Source organism: Saccopteryx leptura, chromosome 5 (assembly GCF_036850995.1).
Source record: "Saccopteryx leptura isolate mSacLep1 chromosome 5, mSacLep1_pri_phased_curated, whole genome shotgun sequence".
In the NCBI taxonomy this organism is placed as follows: domain Eukaryota; kingdom Metazoa; phylum Chordata; class Mammalia; order Chiroptera; family Emballonuridae; genus Saccopteryx; species Saccopteryx leptura.
In genome coordinates, this window is record NC_089507.1 from 118,420,073 (window position 1) to 118,442,818 (window position 22,746).

At 39.2% G+C, this 22,746-nt stretch overlaps 1 protein-coding gene across 13 annotated transcripts in view; it reads right to left on the reverse strand.

Moving 5' to 3' along the window:
• ZNF438 (zinc finger protein 438) overlaps window positions 1-22,746 on the reverse strand; it is a 239,376-nt gene that overhangs the window by 79,225 nt on the left and 137,405 nt on the right. For 7 of the 13 annotated variants that reach the window (XM_066386893.1, XM_066386891.1, XM_066386890.1 and 4 more), the window contains one exon: window positions 10,362-10,419. The exons of the other annotated variants lie outside the window; for them this stretch is intronic. The gene's annotated coding sequence lies outside the window, so the exon portion shown is untranslated. The remainder of the gene's footprint in view (window positions 1-10,361; window positions 10,420-22,746) is intronic. 13 annotated transcript variants of the gene reach the window in all.

Sequence of the window (22,746 nt, forward strand, 5' to 3'; positions counted from 1 at the left end):
CACTTCCTGATATCAAGTTATACTACAAGGCCATTGTACTCAAAACAGCCTGGTACTGGCATAAGAACAGGCATATAGATCAATGGAACAGAACAGAGAACCCAGAAATAAACCCACAGCTCTATGGAGAATTGATATTTGACAAAGGAGGTAAGGAAATACAATGGAGTAAAGACAGTCTCTTTAACAAATGGTGTTGGGAAAATTGGACAGCTACCTGCAAAAAAATGAAACTAGATCACCAGCTTACACCACTCACAAAAATAAACTCAAAATGGATAAAAGACTTAAATGTAGGCTGTGAATCCATAAGCATCTTAGAAGAAAACATAGGCAGTAAGCTCTCGGACATCTCTCAGAGCAATATATTGATATTTGCTGATTTATCTCCATGGGGAAGTAAAATAAAAGACAGAATAAACAAATGGGAGTATATCAAACTAAAAAGCGTTTGCACAGCTAAAGACATTAAGAACAGAATAAAAAGACAAACTACATAATGGGAGAACATATTTGACAATACATCTGATAAGGGGTTAGTTAATAACCAAAATTTATAAAGAACTTGTAAATCTCACACCAGGAAGACAAACAATCCAATAAAAAAATGGAAAAAAGAAATGAATAGACACTTCTCCAAAGAGGACATACAGATGGCCAATAGGCATATGAAAAAATGCTCAACATCACTAATCATTAGAGAAATGCAAATTAAAACCACAATGAGATATCACCTCACACCAGCCAGAATGGTGCTTATCAACAAAACAACACAGAGTAAGTGCTGGCGAGGATGTGGAGAAAAGGGAACCCTCCTGCACTGCTGGTGGGAATACAGACTGGTGCAGCCACTGTGGAAAACAGTATGGAGATTCCTCAAAAAACTGAAAATCGAACTGCCTTTTGACCCAGCTATCCCACTTTTAGGCATATAGTCCAAGAACACCATAGAACGGCTCCAAAAGGAGAAATACACCCCCATGTTTGTGGCAGCATTGTTCACAATAGCGAAGATCTGGAAACAACCCAAGTGTCCGTCAGAGGACAAGTGGATTAAAAAGTTTTGGTACATATATACTATGGAATACTACTCAGCCATAAGAAATGGTGACATCGGATCATTTACAATAACATGGATGGACCTTGATAACATTATACGGAGTGAAATAAGTAAATCAGAAAAAAAACTAAGAACTATATGAATCCATATATAGATGGGACATAAAAAGAGACTCAGAGACATGAACAAGAATGTGATGGCAACGGGGGTGAGGTGATGGCAGGAGGGGGAATGGGGCGAGGAAGGAGAGACGGGGTGGGGGAGGGGAGGGGCACAAGAAAACCAGATAGAAGGTGACAGAAGACAATTTAACTTTGGTGGAGAGGTATACAGCACAATCAAATGTCAAAATAATCTGGAGATATTTTCTCTCAACATATGTACCCTGATTTATCAATGTCACTGCAGTAAATTTAATAATAATAAAAAAAAAGTGTTGGGGTAAGCCCTTTTAATTTTTAAGCTACAAATTTAGGACCACATTATAGCTACAGAGTTCAACTTTAATTTTTTGGCAAGTTGATTTATGTAAAACATTCACAGATTTTGTAAAGATGTTAAAATTAATAATCTATAAATATTTAAGATTCAACAGAAGAATAATAAGATCCAAATATTGCCAAAGAACCTGACAATTTTTATTATAGCTACGTTTCAAGAAAATAAATTACGGAAGACATTCTCCATGACCTAATTAAAAGGTAAGTTAACGATTGGTCAATGATCAGTTCAAGTAACATTCCAATTCATAAAAGTGTGCCTTCCAAGTCTCCTGGAATAGCAGTAGGGCCTATAAGACTATAATCATTTTAGATTACAGTAGTTGTTCTAGTTCATTTTTAAAAAAATATATTTATTGTGTAATTGAATTTATTGGGGTACAGGTTCAGGTGTGCAACTCAGGAAAACAGCACGAGCACACTGCCCCGTGTGCCACTGCCCCAAGTAGAGTCTCTTTTATCCCCATTTTCCCCTTCTTTGCCCACCTCTACCTCCTTTCCTTCTGGCTATCAACACACAGTTTTCTATGTCTATATAAACTTTTTTTTTTTTGGCTTAATCTCTTCATCTTCTATCATCTAATTCATTTCTAAGACACAACTACCAAGTCAGTAGCCTCCAAATAAAAGTTTAGCCAATGGCACATCCCTACCAAGCTGTGTACAAGCATTTGAGAAACGAGTAAATAACCGAATTAATGATACCAGAAAGCCAACTTCTCATGTCTTGCATATCATATTGTTGCTAATGAAGACTTTTAAAATATCATTTATAGTGTATATTTTGTTTTTAATAAAATTATTAAGTATTGAATATACAGCAAATAATATTTCAACATGTGTATGCCAAAAGATATAATAAAATGAACACCTATCTTCTCACTGCTCAGTTTAGGGAATAAAACATTGCTAATGACTTTGAAGTCACCTTTAGGGCCCCTCCCATTCTGATTCCAATCCTCCTTGCCATGTCCTGTCCCCACAACAGTGAATTTTTTACTTTGTTTTCATTTATCTTATGAATCCCTAGTCAATATATTATTGTGTAAATTTTGCAAGATTTTGAATAGAAGTATATTGGTTGGAATTATATTGGAAGTATTCTTATATGTTCATGAGATTTACCCAATGCAATATGTTTGAATACAGCACAATTTATGCCTTCTCTTATTGATGGATATCTGATTTTTTTCCAGTTTCTGAAACATTGTTACACATGTTTCTCTGCACATTTGCAAATGCTTCAATGTCTCAAGAGTGAAATTTCTGGGTTGGAAAATGACAAATTGTTTTGTATTATTGATCCAATTTCTTTAACCACTAGCAAGGGAAGAGAAGACAGAATATCCATCTCCTTGCCAGCATTTTTGCCATACTGGTGGGTATAAAACAGTATCTTCTGATATTTTTAAAGCTCTTTTTCCATTCTTTTGGAGTGAAATTCACAAAAAATGAAATGCACAAATCTTCTTTTTTGTGTGACAGAGACAGAGAGAGGAATAGATAGGGACAGACAGACAGAAAGGGAGAGAGATGAGAAGCATCAATTCTTCATTAGAGCATCTTAGTTGTTCATTGATTGCTTTCTCATATGTGCCTTGACTGGGAGACTACAGAAGAGCAAGTGACCCCTTGCTCAAGCCAGCAACCTTGGGCTTCAAACCAGAGACCTTTGGGCTCAAGCAAGTGACTATGGGGTCATGTCTGTGATCTCAGACTCCATCCAGCGACCATGCGCTCAAGCTGGTGAGCCGGAACTCAAGCCAGCAACCTCTCAGTTTCGAACCTGGGTCCTCTGTGTCCCAGTCCGATGCTCTATTCACTGCGCCATTGCCTGGTCAGGCTGAAATGCACAAATATTAAGTGTACCATTCCATGACTTGTAACAAATGCATACCCCTTGTAACCCAAACCATCCCCATCCCCCCAAATAAAGTTTCTTACTAATCCTGCCAGTTTTCCCTGAGCCATCCCACTCTTGTGATTCCTGTCCCTCCTACAGAAGTTTTGCTTGTTCTAGAACTCCATAAAAATGGAATAATGCCATTTGTATTATTCTGTATGAGACTTCTCCAGTTAGTACGGTAAAATTCATTCATGTTGTTGTAGGGACTGGTAACCTGTTTCCCTGAAAATAAGACATCCCCCCAAAATAAGACCTAGTGCAATTTTTTTAAGCTTAGAAATATAAAGCCTCCCCTGAAAATAAGACCTAGAGCAGTGGTCCCCAACCTTTTTTGGGCCACAGACCGGTTTAATGTCATAAAATATTTTCACGGACAGGCCTTTAGGGTGGGACAGATAAATGTATCACGTGACCGAGACAAGCATCAAGAGTGAGTCTTAGAAGGATGAATCTGGTCATTTCTTAAAAATAAAACATCGTTCAGACTTAAATATAAATAAAACAGAAATAATATAAGTTATTTATTCTTTCTCTGTGGACCGGTACCAAATGGCCCACGGACTGGTACCGGTCCACAGCCCGGGGGTTGGGGACCACTGACCTAGAGCATCTTTAGAAGCAAAAATTAATATAAGACACTGTCTTATTTTCAGGGAAACAGGGTAGATTGTTGTACATAGAAGTAGAGTCACAAGAAATTCTTGATGGAATTCAGAGTTTGGCTGGTTATGCTGATGTTTGTGATGACATGACTACAGTGTATTAATAAATGTTGATTTTTTTGTTCAACAATAAATGTGAATTCTTGTTCATGGAAAAATAAGACATCCCCTGAAAATAAGACCTAGCCTGTCTTTAGGAGCAAAAATTAATATAAGACACTGTCTTATTTTGGGGGAAACACAGTAGTTTGGTCCTTTTTACTTGTGAGTAGTATTTATTTTATGAATACACCACAATCTGTTTAACCATTCTATACTAATGGACATCTGGGCTATTTCTAGTTTTTGGCTATTATGAATGAAGCTACATGTGCACATACTATATACATCTAGTAAACACCTTTGTGTGTGCTGTGTGTGTGTGTAGTTATATTTTCATTCTTCCTGGGTAAATACCTAGGAGTAACGTTGTTGGGTTATCACATGAAGTATGTTTAGTTTTATAAGACGTTTCCAGATCTTCTCCCTAAGATACTCTCTCATTAACCCTCTAATACAGTGTATGAGTTCTAGCTATTCAACATCCTTATTAACATTTGTTGTTATCAACCTATTTAATTTTAGGTATGCTTACGGGTATCGACCTCACTATCATTTTAAGTCGCATTTCCCTGATTAATAAGGTTGAGCCCATGCTTAGTGGCCATTTGAATATCTTCTGTTGTGGAGCATCTGTGTTATAAACTGGCTTTTCAAATCATTTGTTCCCTACCCTCCAACTTTTGCTTCTGATTGTGTATTTTTTTTTTATAAAGTTGCATAGTTTTTAAAATCTACGTAGCCCTCTGACAAATGTTTTGTAAATATTTTTTTCTCAGTCTGTGGTTTTTCTTTTTGTTTTCTTAATAGTGGTTTTAATGAGCATAAGTGTTTTTTTTATAAAGTCTATTTTATCATTTTTTTCTCATGCTTATTGCTTTCTGAATTTAAATCTTTGCCTACCCTCAAATCAAGAAGATACTCTCTGATTTTTTTTCTAAAAGTCTTATGGTTCTAGCTTTTACATTTAATCCATCTCAAATTAATTTTTATGCATGCTGCAAGGTAGGAATTAAAATTTATTTTTTACTCCATATGAATATCCAATTTTTCAAGCACTATGTATTTAAATGCTTTCCTTTCCCCTCTGGGCTGCTTTGGATCTTTGCTGGAAATGAAATCGCCATAAACCGTGGGTCTGTCCTGGCCTCTGTTCAAGTGCACTGATCTACCTGTGGTCCTCACAGCAGCACTGTAGTTAAGTCATGAAGTAAAAATCTCATAGCTATGATTTTAAAATTGTTTTGGATATTCTCAGTCTTTTACATTTCCATATAACTTTTAAAATGTTTGTCAGTTTTGAAAAAAAAAAAGCCTGTGGGATTATGTTGAATCTACAGATCAGTTTGGGGAGAACTGTCATCTAATCAAGTCTTCCAATCCCTGAACTTGTCATCTCTCTTTACTTAAATTTTTTTCTCAATAATGTTCGTTTTTAATGTAGAGATTTTGCATGTCTTTTGTTAAATGTTTTTAAATGTTGAATTTTTACTAGGTGGGATATAGGCTTATTTTTCATAATCTCAATTCTAAACTACTCATTATTTATTAGGGCTTCTCCATATATTTCTCTGTGGATATATTAAATACATCAAAATTCTGAGCAATTCTGTTTAATAGTACATAGTACATTCTGAACAGTAAGCAAGACAAGAATTTCTAAAAATGGGACAAGGACTCTATAAATTGGCAGTAAAAAAAGAAATAGGCTTAGTGCAAGAGCATACAAACGCTGGAAATGGGATGAGGAAATTTTTATAATCCACTCTCATCTTTAGTATATAGTCTGTGATGGGGCAAAAAGGGGGGTAAGATATATGATTACTTTTGTCTGGAGTTGCACTGATTCGTTAAGCACAGGACTCTCATTACCTAACTGTTCCAAAGCCAACGCTGTTTTCACTTCTGGCCCACATAATCATGACCAAGGGTTTTGAGACGATGGCAAGTAGTATTTAGCTTTGACTTTGGAGCAAATACAACACAAGTTCCTTTTCTCTGCTAAGACAGGCCTATAGTATATCCAAAGGCTCTCACATTCCCCGCTTGCTTTTCCTTCTTTTGTAACTTACTCGTCTCACTTATTCCACTTCACTGCTAGTCCTTTTTTTCCCCCATTCTTTACTTTTTCCTGGCATTACTGACTTTATTCTCCATATCTTCAATATCTGATTTTTTTGACTTTTATATTTATCAGGATCTGAATATGAACAGAACAAATCCTCATCGTCAGTACTCTAACCCTAAAAGACATCCCTCTATCTTTAGCCTTCGTTGGCCTCTTGCAGGCTTCTCTTCTGGCTTCCCCTTTTAAGTCTTCTCTCCATATGCCTTAATTTTCTTCCTATGTCTTACTTGGTCAAATCTGTCCTCTTCCTGAAGGCTTTCTTTTGCTTTATTAAGGTTAACACTCCTATGATGCTTTTCCTCTGTTGTAGACAGAGAGACAGACTCTCCGCATGAACTCTACTGGGATCCACCTGGCAACCCCCCTCTGGGGCCAATGCTCTGCCCATCTGGGGTCATTGTTCCATTACTCAGCAACCAAGCTATTTTTAGTACCTAAGGTGAGGCCATGGAGCCATCCTAAACCCCAGGGTCAACTTGCTTAAACCAATTGAGCCATGGCTGCAGGAAGGGAAGAGAGAGACTGAGAGAGAGAACAGGGAGGGGGAGGGTTGGAGAAGTAGACAGTCACTTCTCCTGGGTGCCCTGACTGCAAATTAAATCGAAGACATCCACATGACGGGCTGATGCTCTATACACTGAGCCAACTGGCCAGGGCCGATGCTTTTCCTTAATACCTTTCTACAATGGATTTCTACATTGGTGGCCACTGGTGAACCAACTTCCCTTCTTCAGTAAATGCTATTTTCTTATTCATTTAAAATGTTTCATTAGGTTTTTTTATTTGTTTCTGTGACTTTCTTGATTTTCTGAGCTCATCAGTATTAGGAGCAGACCAAGTTTGAGGCTCTCTTGCTTTTACTACTCTCTCTCCCATTTCCTGCTTATCTGCCTGTCTTTCTGCTCTGCTTCCCCTTTTTGTGACACCATTAGTTAGCTTGTCCCCTTCCTCTCCTGCTTCTGGTCTCTTTCCACCTTACTGAAGGATGGACATTTTCTTACTGAGAAAAGCTATACTTTCTTCTACTTAGTCCTTGGTAAGGAATAGGGCCCTGGGCTTGTTAACTATTCTTTGGTCATTTGTTTCTACCTTTTCTAAGAAATCTTATGCAAGTTATCATAGCAAGTCCAAGAGACACAGCATATTTGGGTAAAGGTACTTGTCCTAATCAGTTACTTCTTAATCTCTCATCAGGTTTACAAACATATGTGGAAACAAAACACCTTTGGGCTATTTAATTGATCTTGGGATAAAAATGACTCTAGTTTTGGGGTCTTTTTCCCCTAGATGCCCATAAGTTTTTCCAGACTGATTTTTATTTCCTTCATAGGCACTTTCTTATCAAGAAGTTGCTATACCACCCTGGCTGGCTGGCTCAGTGGTACAGTATTGGCCCAGTGTGTGGAAGTCCCAGGTTCGATTCCTGGCCAGGGCACACAGGAGAAGCGCCCATCTGCTTCTTCACCCTTCCTCCTCTCCTTTCTCTCTCTCTCTCTCTTCCCCTCCTGCAGCCAAGGATCCAATGGAGCAAAGTTGGCCCAGGCACTGAGGATGGCTCCATTACCTCCACCTCAGGCACTAGAATAGCTCCACTTACAGAGGAACAATGCCCCAGATGGGCATTGCATTATCCCCTGTTGGGCATGGCAGGTGGATCCCAGTCAGGCACATGAGGGAGTCTGTCTCTCTGCCTCCCTGCTTCTCATTTCAGAAAAATACAATAAAAAAGAAAAAAAGAAGTTGCTATATCATCCCTTTTTTCTTCTGAGGGGAGCAAAATTAATAAAGCCTCATCATGTACTTGGCAGGTCTACCTGCTCTGAGTATGCAGTAGCATCCTCTGAGCAAACAAATGGAAGAACCCTGTTCATGGCCTGAATAGCCAATGCACTGGCTGTGGTACCTGTAGCAAGAGTACTGTGAGTGCTCCTGCAGAAAACCTTCTCACAGATTGCCTTCCACTTTCCTCATTGGCTGCTGTCAGACACAGAAGTCAACAACAGAAATACCAGAGGACATGCAGTAGAACATTAGGTTTAGCTACTGAACTAAACTTCTTTACAACTGGAAATATATTATAGTATACTCTTATTCAGATAGCTTCTGAAAAAGGAATGTAAGATGCTTATTTTTTTACTATAGCTCACAAACTATGTAGTTTTGTTCCAAAATGACAGGGGTGTCATATTTTACTTTTGTTACCAACCCAAACATATACGGAGTTTTTCAAACTCAAGCATACAATGTCTTTTATAGATTTGATTTGTTTTGCCTGGGGAAAAATAAAGTTAACTGTTGTTAGGGAAGATTTTTCATAACAACATTCAGAGTATCAGCAAAGTCTATGCCAAGATGATTCTTTTTTTTTTTTTTTAATTTATTTTTTACAGAGACAGAGAGTGAGTCAGAGAGAGGGATAGACAGGAATGGAGAGAGATGAGAAGCATCAATCAATAGTTTTTCATTGCGCGTTGCAACACCTTAGTTGTACATTGATTGCTTTCTCATATGTGCCTTGACCATGGACCTTCAGCAGACTGAGTAACCCTTGCTGGAGCCAGTGATCTTGGGTTCAAGCTGGTGGGCTTTTTGCTCAAACCAGATGAGCCCGCGCTCAAGCTGGCGACCTTGGGGTCTTGAACCCGGGTCCTCTGCATCCCAGTGCGACGCTCTATCCACTGCGCCACTGCCTGGTCAGGCCCAAGATGATTCTTTATCATGAATTAGCCTTTGGAGATTGTGATGAACACTTAGTGCTTCATCTTTACGTTTAAATAGTGAAACTTGCAAACAAACAAGTATAGTTACATGGTTGATCTTCTCAAACAAGTTGTCTCAGACCCTTTCCATATATGATAAGATTGCAAAGAAGTTCATGGTTCTTTCCTACTTCTTAAAAAACCCAAAGGGCTGAGAAATAGATCAGTTCTCTCATACGTCGTGTTATCAGACCCCATAGTCCATCTGTCAAAGTCTGCTACAGATGATAAGAAATTTCAGTACTGGGGCAAGAAAGTCCAAGTCTTGCCAGATCCCATTCTAAGAGCTCCAAGTATATCTTTACCTTGCAAAGCTGGGGGGTGGGGGGGAAGCCTGTTCTTCAGTTAGTGCTGCCTCAATAAAGGTGCAAAGAAATAATTTTTGAAAACATGTTTTAAGTTTAAAATGATTTGCGTGTTGACTTAAACTTGAAGGACTGTTTGCGTGGATAAAAATATCTGTATGTTACCTATTCTTTTCTTGGAAATCTTCTAAGTATACCCCATTTTAATGCATTGAATGAAATGTGAGGCTGACATAATGTCCTCTTATAAATAACTCAATCTATTTGTCTGGATTCCCAAAGAAATTTTTTCTTTACCTCTGAGGCCCAGCAACTTTATCAGGCCCAGGCGCATAATATGTCCTTTCAATATTCAGATTCTAGTCTTTTATTTCAAAAAAGCTTCATCTCTAAACATTGGTTTTACTTCATTAGTTTGGGTATCTTGTATCTACAATTATACATATGACAAATCCCCTCTGCCTGTCTTCTCTATCAGTCCACAAATTGAGGGCTATTTGGGGCTACATGAAGGATTTCCAAGAGATGTGTGGACACAGATAGTTTTAAAGCAATAAATTCAACATGCTCCACTTTCATCCCTTCTGTTACTGCTCTAGCTGGGAATGTACCTGTAGCTAGCTTATCCAGCTGGTCTCATTGTCATTCCTCTTCGCTTCCTTCACAATCAGTCCTTCCCCACTTCACAAAAGAAACACGTACTGTTCACCAACCCTGCCCAGTGCACTTCCATGGAATACAGAAACCCTTCAGGATGCCAAGCCTTCACACCCTCTTTTAATCAAAGCACTATAATAAGGATTTGTTCTTTCCTCATCACATCTATACATATAACATATATACTGGATTAAGAAATGGAGTGTGTGGCCCATGCTAGTATATCGTAAGTCCACACGTTATGACTGAAGCAGTAGTGCAAACACTTCTACTTTAGTACCTCACCTCCAGAGGCGGATTCAGGCCAGCTGAGGTCCCGGGCACAGAAGAAAATATTGGGTCCCTTAAAAAAAAAGAGAAAGACAGGGAAAATAAAAATACATGTTAACTATATTTTTAAATAAATAAAAAATATTATGTACTATTAATGTTAAAATTTCCCATTGAAACCAAACTTGGTGTCATTAGAAAAAAGTGTCAAGTTGGGGTTTTGCGGGGCCTTCAGAAGTTGGGGCCCAGGATGTGCCTGCCATTAAATCCACCTCTGCTTACCTCTTCCATACCCTTATAATTGTAAGAAAATCACCTCACCTCCGGGATCCTTTAGTGTGTGCAAAGATACACTGAGAGCAGCAGTATCTTATATCTAGGCAATACATGGTAAGGTTCTGTGCCTTACCTATTTGTCTATATTAGAATTAGAATTCAGCTGTGCAATGGTTGTCATAGAGACATACATTAGCATATTCATTTAAGTTGAAAAATCAAGTTAGACTCTTATTGAGAGACAGAAGTCTGATTTGGAACGTAGGTCTTAAAATGAAGACTGGGTTTGTCAATTAAAGAGATTAAATGGCAACCATTTTCCCTAAGATGAGTAATCTATATTTACAGCTGCAAGGTTTTGATAAAAATACATTTCAAACATATTTAAAACAAAAATTTCTCTAAAAATTCATATAATGGGCAAATATGTATTAAAATTAATAATGTTCCTAAACATCCTTTAAAGAGTATATTGGGTTAAATAAAGTAACCCTAAGTAAAAGAGTAACAAGTACAACAGGCACTTGATAAATCTCAGTTAAGCCTTTTCAATAAACTTCCCCAAACTCAGAAAGTGTTAATAAATTCCTTTGAAAGTCAGGTGGTTTCCAAGTCATTGTTTTCTACCAATGATTGAGTAATTGAGTTATGAGTAGAAATTGAAAATAATTTATAGCCCACTTAATTATTTCTGGCACATAACTCAGCTGAATGAAAAAGTTAATAAATGATGTAGTCTGCCATATCATAAACAATCTTTTAAAATAAGGTGTTTCTTCACTCTTTTAAGTGACTTGACTCACTTCTCTCATTTCCAATTCATTCAAGCTCACGTTTTCTGTGCCTTTCTTTTCCCTTGCATGCCTTCCACTTTTCTTTGGTAGTTTTGTTTTTTCTTCAACTTTTTACTGATCACTGCTTATTTTATGATTAAATCTAATTATAATTAGTAATTTGCAACTTCTAAGTTAACCATTTTTCATTTTGCATATAATGTGAGGTAGACATCTGTTATTACTCTCTTCCACGTGAGCAATCTCTTGCCCCTGTCGTTGCTGCTAGTCTATAGAAATGTAACTGGCTTTCCTATGGTGAAAGATCTATCCATCCTTTTCATATTGACAGAAAATGCTAGCTTTCTTGTAAGTCAAGGTTCCACATGTAGATGGATCTGTTTTAGAATTCTCTATTCTTTCCATTAGCCAGTTTGTATATCCTTAACCACATGCTGGCTTAATGATGACAGTTTTATATTAAGTCACAATATAAGGCAGGAAAACACTTGGTTATTCAGGAGTGTCTTTGTCATTTTTGGACTACTCCCCTTCTGTTTAATTTACAATTGTAATGGTAAGTATCCCAACAATAATAATGATAATAATAGCAGCACCAGTACTAGTAATGTTAAGACCACCAACATTTGTTCAGAATTGATTCCAAGTGCACTGAGAGAACTGACATCTTTGCAATATTAATGCTTATTATCTCCATTTGACTGGATCACAGTTAGTGTCTTCCAACAGAAATTTATTACTTTCTCAAAAAAGACATTCTTTGGGCCCTGGCCGATTGGCTCAGTGGTAGAGCGCCGGCCTGGCATGCAGAAGTCCCGGGTTCGATTCCCGGCCAGGGCACACAGGAGAAGCGCCCCATCTGCTTCTCCACCCCTCCCCCTCTCCTTCCTCTCTGTCTCTCTCTTCCCCTCCCGCAGCCAAGGCTCCATTGGAGCAAGGATGGCCCGAGCGCTGGGGATGGCTCCTTGGCCTCTGCCCCAGGCACTAGAGTGGCTCAGGTCGCAACAGAGTGACGCCCCAGAGGGGCAGAGCATCGCCCCCTGGTGGGCAGAGCGTTGCCCCTGGTGGGTGTGCCTGGTGGATCCCGGTCGGGCGCATGCAGGAGTCTGTCTGACTGTCTCTCCCCGTTTCCAGCTTCAGAAAAAGAAAAAAAAAAGGCATTCTTTGTTAGATTTATTCCAATATTATTTATAGTGTTGCTTTTGTAAATCATATATTCTTAAAATTATATTTTCTCCCGTCACTTCACTGTGGAGAACCCTGGCAGATATCACCTTAACCAAGTGGTCAAGGTTAACATCACCAGTAATACAATGTATGTGATATAATCAGGAGAAAACATCAGACAATCCCTCAGAGGCCCCTTCTACAAATAAGCTGACCATTACTCTTCAAAAATGTGAGGTCCCCGAAAGAAAAGGCCAAAAAATTAGCACAAATTGGAGTAGACTCAAGAGCTATATCTCTCTGGATCTGACCCTGAAAAAAGTACAAAGTAGAAATACTGGGAAAATCCAAATAAAGCATAGATAAGTACACCAATGTTAATCTTAGTCCTGGAAAAATATATACTATGGCTTTGTAGGATGTTAATTATTCCAAAACAAAATGTCTTTAAAATTATATTCTGTGTATTGTTGTTGCTGCTGATCAACAGAAATGCAAGTGGCTTTCCTATGTTGCTTTTGTATCCAAAAACCCTAGCTGAACTCTAGTGAAGTCTAAGAATTTAGCTGTGGAGTTATGGAAATTTTCTACATAAACAACTATATAATTTGCCAATAATGGCCATTTTTTTCCTTTATTTCTGGTCTTCCACGTTTTCTTTTAGTTTTATTCCCATCTGAGGATGCTGCCTAGGATCTCTGGCACAATACTGAATAGAAATGGTGGTATCAGAGATCCTTTTGAGAGTTAAATTATTTCTCTTGATGCCCAGAGATAACTAAAAAAAATTTTTTTGTTAATTTTATTTGTTGATTTTACAGAGAGAGGAGGGGAGAGAACAAGAAGTTGCTTCACTTTAGTTGTTCACTGATTGCTTGTTGTATGTGCCTTGACTGAGCAAGCCCAGGGCTTTGAACTGGCGACCTCAGCGTTCCAAGTCAATGCTTTATGCACTGTGCCACCACAGGTCAGGCGCCCAGAGGTAATTTTAATATCATCAAAATAAGAAAAATAAATTGCTTTTGCTTTGACCATTTCTGTCTTAGAGATAGCAATACTATAGCTTTCAGTTTCAAATACTAAAATGTTTATTCAAAAAGCATAAAAGGATATTTTTACATAAAGAAAAGGAAGTCACATGAAGATACAAAACAAAAGCTATATTGTAGTATGTTATTAAGACAAAATAAAAGCCATGACATTAAACTTTTTAACCTACAGACTAGGAACAGTGTGCAGGCTTTGCTCTTCCTGTGTCACAGTGGTGAAGCTGTCACTAAGAGGTGGCCGCCCTCCCCCCTTGCTCCAGGTGTGGCCGTGAATAGCTCTCCCCAAAGGAGTGTCAGTGGACTGCAGTTTTTCAGAGCAGGTGCGTGAGTGTACAGGCTCCTTCGCACCAGCTTGGAGACTCACAGGCCCAGGTTATGGATGCGCAGGAGTGCCTTCAATGCTTTCGTTAGCAATAAATATATCTGAGTTAGATTTAAACTATTATATTTTTTGGAGTCTGTTTGCTACAGCAGTTAGCTTTTCCTAACTACCATAAAAGTGGTACCTTTAAGTGGGGTGCAGACCAAACAAAAAACCCAAAATATTTGGCAACAGTGTAGCAGCCAGGCCACAGGAAACAAGAAACTGAAGAAAAGATGAAAAGACAGTTATGTCATGCAGTCACAAAACACTTAATAAAAAAAACTGCATGCCAGAAGCCAAAGAATGGTTGCCTCCTGGGGAGTGCAGTAGGGCATCGATCTGGGGTAATGGAAATGTTCTATATGTTCTTTTGGGTGGTGGCTTACGCAGGTGTACACAATTATCAAAACACATTAATTTGAGTGTGTAAGAGTTGTGCTTACGTGAATTACATCTCAATTTAAAATAAAGGCATGAGATAGAGTCAAAGGCAGAGTGTCTACCAACTCTATGGCTCTACGGGAAAATAAATCGAAAAACAGGATATTAGAATAATGGTATCCCTGGCTGCATTTATCAAGATTTACAAGAAATAAATGAGCACACACAAGAGCTGGAAGGTTTGAGACCAGAAAGAAATGAAGGGAAAGAGGCTCCAGGAATTTGGGGGCTGCCAGGGTTAGAAGAGCTGACTGCTCTGAATGTCACACAATAGGAGAAAAGACTAAAAATGGCCCGTTCCATGTTTCTGCAGGTCAACTGAGAGAAGTCAGTCTTGCTGCAGATCAAAAGTTACGTGTGCTAACCTCCCACGAAACCTATTTCAAAATGAGAAAGGGGGGGAGGCATTAGGATTTTTCTGGTGTGCTTTTTGGCTTGAATGATCATGTACTTTATTGTCCAAACTGGCCTTAATCAGAGTGAAACAGGGCACTGTTACTTAACACACACAGGAGATAATCAATAGAACTGTCTTTGCCAAACTGGTTATGCAGTCACTCCATTACTAGCACACAGAATTAGCTACAAGAAGAGAGATCAGAAGCCAACTAAGTTTCTGAGGGAATAACATTGCCAACACACACACACATCTTGCTAATAAGCCTTGACTGTTTGACCCTTAAAACAATGCTCAAGCTGCCAACACTGCAGGAGAAGAAAGTAGGAAACAAAAGTTAACCTCCAAGGAGGGTGTATTCGCCAATGTCCATTTAAGTGCAATCTGGGAGGAAACTGGGCAAGGAAGAACCTTCCAGAAGGCAGAATCAGCTCCTAGAGAATAATAAACAGAGTTCCTTCTAGAGAGCAGAAAAGATCAAAATTTAATCAAGGGCATCTTCCGCCTTGGACAAGGATTCTTCAAAATGCTTGTTGCCAACACATGTTTTTTGTCACTGTCAATATTCCTAATTCTAAATGTCCCCTCAGCTTTAGGAAACCAGATACAAGCATGTACTCTGTTAACTGCGCCTAATGCAATAAATTATGAACACTGCACGGAATGTGACGGTGGTGAGAATAAACCGGAAGAGTCTTTTACAGAGATCACTGAACTGACCGTCAGGCCATGATTCTCATGCAACCTTCCCTACTAACTGTGTGACTCTGGATAAACCATGATTTCCCAAGACTTCTGAAAGGAGTACGAGGAAGCCTTCCAGTTCTATAATTCTAACTTAAAATTCCTGACCTCATGGAACCAAAAAAACTGCGAAAGTCCCTTAGAAAATGTCGTTACCTGGGGAAGCTGTCCTAGACTAGGCAGTCTGGTGTTTACAGCAAAAGCAATTCATCAGCATTCTAAACAGTTCTATTGGCAAGACAAATCCTGGCACTCTCATTTCTTGATGTTTCTATATTATTTTGGACTCATTATAATACATTAAGGAATATAATATAAATTTTTAAATGGGAAAAGACACTTGCTTTCCATTTCATTAGGCTTTAGACACTAATCCAAACAGGTAGGGTGGGGGAGGGAATTCCACTGCATCTTAAAATGTCAATTCTTTTGCAATATTTACTAAGATTTAGAATGTTTTAAAAACCAAATGTAATTTGGGGAAGACTTTTAATCTAAAAATATCATAACAGTATATTCTATTACTTATATAGTCAATAATAATATTCAGTGAATCCTAAAAGTATTTTTTCAAATAATTAAAAATTTAAAAACATGTCTGCTAAATTTTAACATTTGATGGCCCCTTTAATTTTTAGAAAATATAGTACTCAGGACTCTGTCTTCTTCACTGACAAAAGATAAGGCAAATGTATACTAACATTCTATATTGACACTTTGTTACTCATAATTATTTAGCTTTTTATGTATATATAAAATAACAGCCACATATTTTAAGACAGTAGGGCCATAAACTCTGCCACTTAAATCATTATATGTCGGGACACATATAGAACAAGAAATCTCAGTCCCATAGCACCTTGAGAAAAGAGCTCTAATTATCTGATGAGTGGATGAGTGAATCAAAAAATGAGGAACCAGAATAAGTACCATGAAAATACCCTAAGTCTCTGAAACACAAATCTGCAGGTGTACTTCAGATTCTACAAAAATTTAAATTAGCTTAAATAATGGAAAATATTTAAGTGGATTATGTTGAGTGTGCTAAGAAACTTTCCATTTAGGGAAATTTGATAGTCACTCTCAGGTAAAAGAAGAAGTACTTAATTATAATAAAAATTATCCCTTAAAAGAATACTTCACAGATTTGAATGTTTCCATATCAGTACTAGAGTGGAGACATCTCTTTCTTGTTTGTTTTTATTCAAAACAATATGACTCTGTATACGACAACTTTTTTCTTCTCTAGAAACTTTGTTTACCTCTTCTTTCTGTCCTAGGAAAATGTCTGATATCATCTCTACGATACTTCTCTTCCATTTTTCTCTTGCATTAGTGAGCTACTGGGCTTCCTGGATTGCATCTCTAATTATTTCTTACTCAAATTTATCTTTCAACACCTCTAGTAAACGTATTTCAGATCATAATATTTCTAATTTTTGCAAGTTATTTCTTATGCTTTTTAAATTCTTTTAAAAAAAGACTATGCAAAGATTTCTCACATTTTCAAAGATAATAATTACAGTTTTTGTCTCATCAGACTTGTTTCTGTTTACTTTATCCTTGCTTTCACATTGGAGGCATTCCTAAATACCTGGTGATCCCTGGCAGATTCTCCCTACTTTAGGGCAAATTATTAGTGTAGCAAGATGGCAGCTCTGTGAGGTTGAGCTTATTGAGACTGAGCTTCACTGGAGAGCAACTGGAGAGCCCCTGGCTTCCTCTGGGGGCAGCCCCTGTAGGGCCTTTCTCTGGGACCATTCCATTTCTCTCTGGAGTTTAGAAGTTGGGCTCCTGGTGAGCTAAGCAAAGGGTAGGCTATCACCACCCAACCTCCAATGTTGATGTGCCCCTGAGCCCAGATCCTCTATACTTTCAACATCTCCAGAGGACAGACCTCCCACCTCCTGGGGCAGGGGGAAGGTAGTCATCTGGTTGGGATGAGATAAGGACCTGAGTGTGTGTCCCTTTATAAACTTCCAGCTGATCACTTGTTTCTAGCCCCATGCCTTACTCCCCTCTTCAGCCAACCCTAACACCTCTCATCACAACCTCCCGAGGCTCGGCCAGGCAAAATGGCATCTGGCACCATTACTCTACTCTGTAGTTTCCACCTTCCTCTGTTCTACTAAATCACAACCTCATACCTACACTTTGTCCCATACTTCTGAATCAAGAGTTACTGATGTTACTGGCAATTTATCAAAGAAAGATATGGGATTTTTGTTTGCTATTTCCTTGTTTTGAGTGAGTTTTTAATAAAAGGCAGAAAGTTATTTACTTGTAACCTTAAAATCATAAGGTGGTCTCTATATTATTTCACTTGTAATACTTTGAATCCACTACAGCTTTGGTCCGCTGAGCACACGTTCCATCTCCCCTCTTCCAGTTCCCCTGCAGAAAGCTTCCTTCTCTTCCTAAGCCCCCCCCTCCCGGGCTCTCCATCACTGGGTTGGTCCCACTACTGCAGCAGCGGGACAGCAGGCTGTGAGCTGGCCCGCCACAGCACTGCACTCTCCAGGCTCCACCACTGTGGCAGTGGGACAGCGTGCTGTGAGCTGGCCCGCCACAGCACTGCACTCTCCAGGCTCCACCACTGCGGCAGTGGGACAGCCTGCTGTGAGCTGGCCCGCCAGAGCACTGCACTCTCCAGGCTCCACCACTGCGGCAGTGGGACAGCCTGCTGTGAGCTGGCCCGCCAGAGCACTGCACTCTCCAGGCTCCACCACTGCGGCAGTGGGACAGCCTGCTGTGAGCTGGCCCGCCAGAGCACTGCACTCTCCAGGCTCCACAACAGTTTATCACACATGGGGTCCAAGAGAGGCAGCCTGCATCTTCTCTGGGACACAGAGCTAGATATCTGCCTGACAAATTCTCTTTCTTTTGGGATCACTAAACTAGGAAGAGGACAGTCTCGAGCTGCTGGTGGTCATCTTACTGACAATATGCCTGTTTGAGGAATGATGAATAAAGAAAACAGCAGAGCTGAGAATGTCCAGATGAGATCATCTGATTTCCTGGCTGCAGCCATGCCTGGAGCCAGATGCACCTCTGGAAACTGGAGTTAAATAAACAATTAAGGGCCTTTTATTTTCATAACTGGTTTGAGCTGGCTTCTTTCACTTGCAACCAAAGGAGTCCTGATGAATTCATCATTTAATCAAAATGTTCCAAATTACTAATACTTGATTTACAAAATACCCTGTCTTTGCCAAAAATTAAATAGACTAACTTCTTTTATTAAAATAAAATCACAAATCATAAAGAACATACACATCTGTCCCTTTCACCATTTAGGTACGCTACTTTGATTTTATCTGAGTATTTTCATGGTTGCAGGGTAGCAGTATCTTTGAGAGTGAGGCAAACAGTGGTAGGCTGAAGTAGGTTTACAGTTGTGAGTATGCAGAAGTTTATCGTTGTATTAGTATTTATGATATTTATTTGTGTAACTGTAAACCTACTTTTGCCCACGTCTGTATATGTTCTGTAGTACTACATGCCAGTAGCCACTAACTTACAGAATGGTTTCATCCAGGTACTTCAAATAAGAAATCTTGCCATGTCTTTAAACTTTCTCTACCAGAGCTCTCTGTTTTTTATTAAAACTCAAGGAGTATAGCTATCCTACATAAAGGCAATGTAGAAAAATGAAATAATATAGCTCAAAATAATTGTTTCCTTAGGAGGAGAAGCATGATTTAAATTCAAAGAATTATTCAGACTTAATCTCTGACCCAGAGACTGGAATCCAGGACAGTGCGAAGTCCAGGATTTAATGGGAAGCGGACAGACAGACAGTAACACTATGATTCCAAGGAAGCAGGTGGGAACCCTTACAGATCATGTGCTCCTTGGATGCTCTCTCTGGAATGGCTTCCCATTGCTGTCTGCAGGCCATTGTACTGGCCAACCCAACCGCCAAGAGCTAAGCTCTGGCTTCAAAGCTTCAAGTGAATACAGAGGTCAGGCAGATCATCTAAAAGCAGGAGGAGGCCACACATTTTAAATGTATTGTAATTATTTTCCTTTCATTAAAAAGTAGATCTTATTAAAATTATAGTTTCACTCTTTTTGACTCAAGTGTTTTTTGTTACTTTTTAATGTTTCATTTCTGTTTACTGCTCCTACTTTGTCCACTGTTTCATAATGCTATCTTAAATAATAGTTTTTGGCAGCATTACTCCTTGTGTGTATAAAATTGTGTATGGATAACAATAATAAAAATACTGGTAATAATAATTCTGTTTACTGAGCACCTAGTATGGTGCTGCACACTCCAACCCTCTGAGGGGAGGGAGGTGCTATTCTCTTCATTTTATAGATGAGAGCATGGAGGCACAGAGCGGGTAAGCAGCTCACCCAAGGTCACACACAAGGAAGTTGTACATAGGAATCAAGGCACTGTCTCAAGGGTCTCTGCTCTTATACTGTTGTTGTGCACTCCACTGTGAAATATGCCATCTATTATGTGTTATGGTCCCCAAAATGTAATGCTAAAGTCCCATGAATGGAACCTTACTTGGAAATAGGGACTCTGTACGAAGGTTATACTGGCTCTAAGGCAATATGACTGCTATCCTTATAAGAAGAGGAACTGGACACAGAGGGAATGCAGCCAACAGAAGATGGAAGCAGAGATTAGAAAACCCAGGGCTACCAGAAGCTGGAAAAGGCAGGAAGGATTGTCCCCTAGAGGCCTCTAAAGGAGTATGGATCTGCCAACACCTTGAGTTCAGATTTGAGCTTCTAGAACAATGAGAAAATAAATTCTGTTGTTTAAAACTACCCAGTGTATAGTACTTCCAATTTTAAGATGGCGGTATTGGTAATGGTTAACTTCTCTCTGAATTCTTTTTAGCGATCAACAGCCAGGGTGGTGCCGTGGGAGCCGGAGGAGCACAGCCTCCGTGATGGTCAGGCAGCCCCGCCCCTGCTGCCAGGCACCGCCTCCTGGGTGGGCAGACTACGGCTGTCAGGTCTTACAGTTTGCAAGAGAACCCAGGAATTTGGACTTGTATATTAAATTAGTTAACTACAAATTAAATCAGTAATTAGTTAAAATAATATGTTGATGACTAATTCATGTTTAAAACAAACATTACACAAGCCAAACACAACACATCTAAGGATCAAATCTGGCCACGATTGCCACTCTGTGTGTTTCCTTCACTTTCCAAGTCTACTCTCCCGTTCATGTCACTGGACCAGCTGAACTGGAGCCACCACTCATCCCCACAGTCAGGAAGCAGGCCTGGTGCAGTACTAGGCGCCAGGTGGAGCAGCAGCTGAGAACAGGGAACCCTCTCAGGGATGGACTGAGTGTGGCAGATGCAGGAGTCCTACAGTTAGTAACTCAAGACTGAAAAGCTGTGTTCTTCTGGATTCACACCTGAAGTTTAACACCATTCCTTTACTGTGTCAGCAGGTCTTCCTAAGGCATTTGTCAGTCTGATGCATAAGAGGCTTTGAGCTTTAACAGGGTGAAGTTTTTTTTTGTTTGTTTTTTGGGTTTTTTTTTTAAGATGGTATCTAAGTATTTTATCTTTATTTATTCATTTTTAGAAAGGAGAGAGAGAGAGGGCGAGAGAGAGCCAGAAACAGAGAGAGAGAAGGGGGGAGGAGCTGGAAGCATCAACTCCCATATGCGCCTTGACCAGGCAAGCCCAGGGTTTCGAACCGGCGACCTCAGCATTTCCAGGTCGACGCTTTATCCACTGCGCCACCACAGGTCAGGCAACAGGGTGAAGGTTTTAAGTAAGCCTAGGACACGACCTTGGTGCTTCTCGTACTCAATACCACTCCATTCATAGCCACTGTCATTCTAACTTAAAGAGTTCCGTAAATTTCTTATATCTTATACGTATAAAGAAGCATAAATGGACTACAACAGCTCATAGTTGTCTTTCAGTATTCACTATGCTGAAACCTATAAAAATTGCCAAAAACCTGGAAACATTTTTAAAAAGCAGTTTTGTGTACAAAGCCATTTTACAAAATGTGACTTTATTACTCAGGCTTGTTAAAAAACTTCAAAAATATAAAGAAAAAATTTTGAGATTGTTAACATCAACTCTGGTCCATTAAGTTTATTGCTATTAAGTAGCCTTTGAATCGTCTCAGTCCTCATCAGCCATGAGCATTTCTGCAGTATGTACGAATCCAGACTTATTTGATGTGATATAAAAACTAATGATTGCTTTTGGTAAGTGAAAGGAGGTACCTGATATGTTGCCAACAATTTGCTATACTGAGATATTAAATTCAGTGGTGTGGTTTGGCATGCCATGGTGTTTGGGACTTGCAAAATTGACAAGCATTATTTTGGAAAGTCTGTAAAGCAATGTTAAGTGAAATACCACAAAATCTAGCAAGTCATCTCATTTCATTTTTTTTTCTAATATAATTTTTTCTTGAATTAAAAATCTCTCTTGCCTGACCAGGGGGTGGTGCAGTAGATAGAGCGTCGGACTGGGATGCGGAAGATCCAGGTTCGAGACCCCAAGGTCGCCAGCTTGAGCGCAGGCTCATCTGGCTTGAGCAAAAAGCACACCAGCTTGGACCCAAGGTCACTGGCTCAAGCAAGGGGTCACTCGGTCTGCTGAAGGCCCGTGGTCAAGGCACATATGAGAAAGCAATCAATGAACAACTAAGGTGTCGCAACGAAAAACTGATGATTGATGCTTCTCATCTCTCTCCATTCCTGTCTGTCTGTCCCTATCTATCCCTCTCTCTGACTCTCTCTCTGTCCCTGTAAAAAAACAAAAAAAAACAAAACAAAAACAAAAAAAACTCTCTCAATCTTCCATTGGTTTTTGGGACCTGTAAAATCACACTGAAATTCATTAGTGTATTATTCTCATAACAATCATAAATGTCTAGTAATGTAGGTTTTATCCCCATATGAAAGATGAGGAAACTAAAGCTGTTATCTTTAAGTAACTTGTCCAGCATTGTCAGTTATAGAGATAAAGCCTGTACTCAAATCCCTGATTCTGAGTTCATGTATCTTTCCCAATAAATACAAGTCACGCAGGCCTCTGAGACCATGCTTTCAGACAGTCAGATGGACTTGGGATCAAAGCCAAGTTCCGTTAAGTTTTGACATCAGATAAAAATTTTAAACTTCTCTAAATCCCAAATTGGTCATGTATAAAATGTAGTTAAA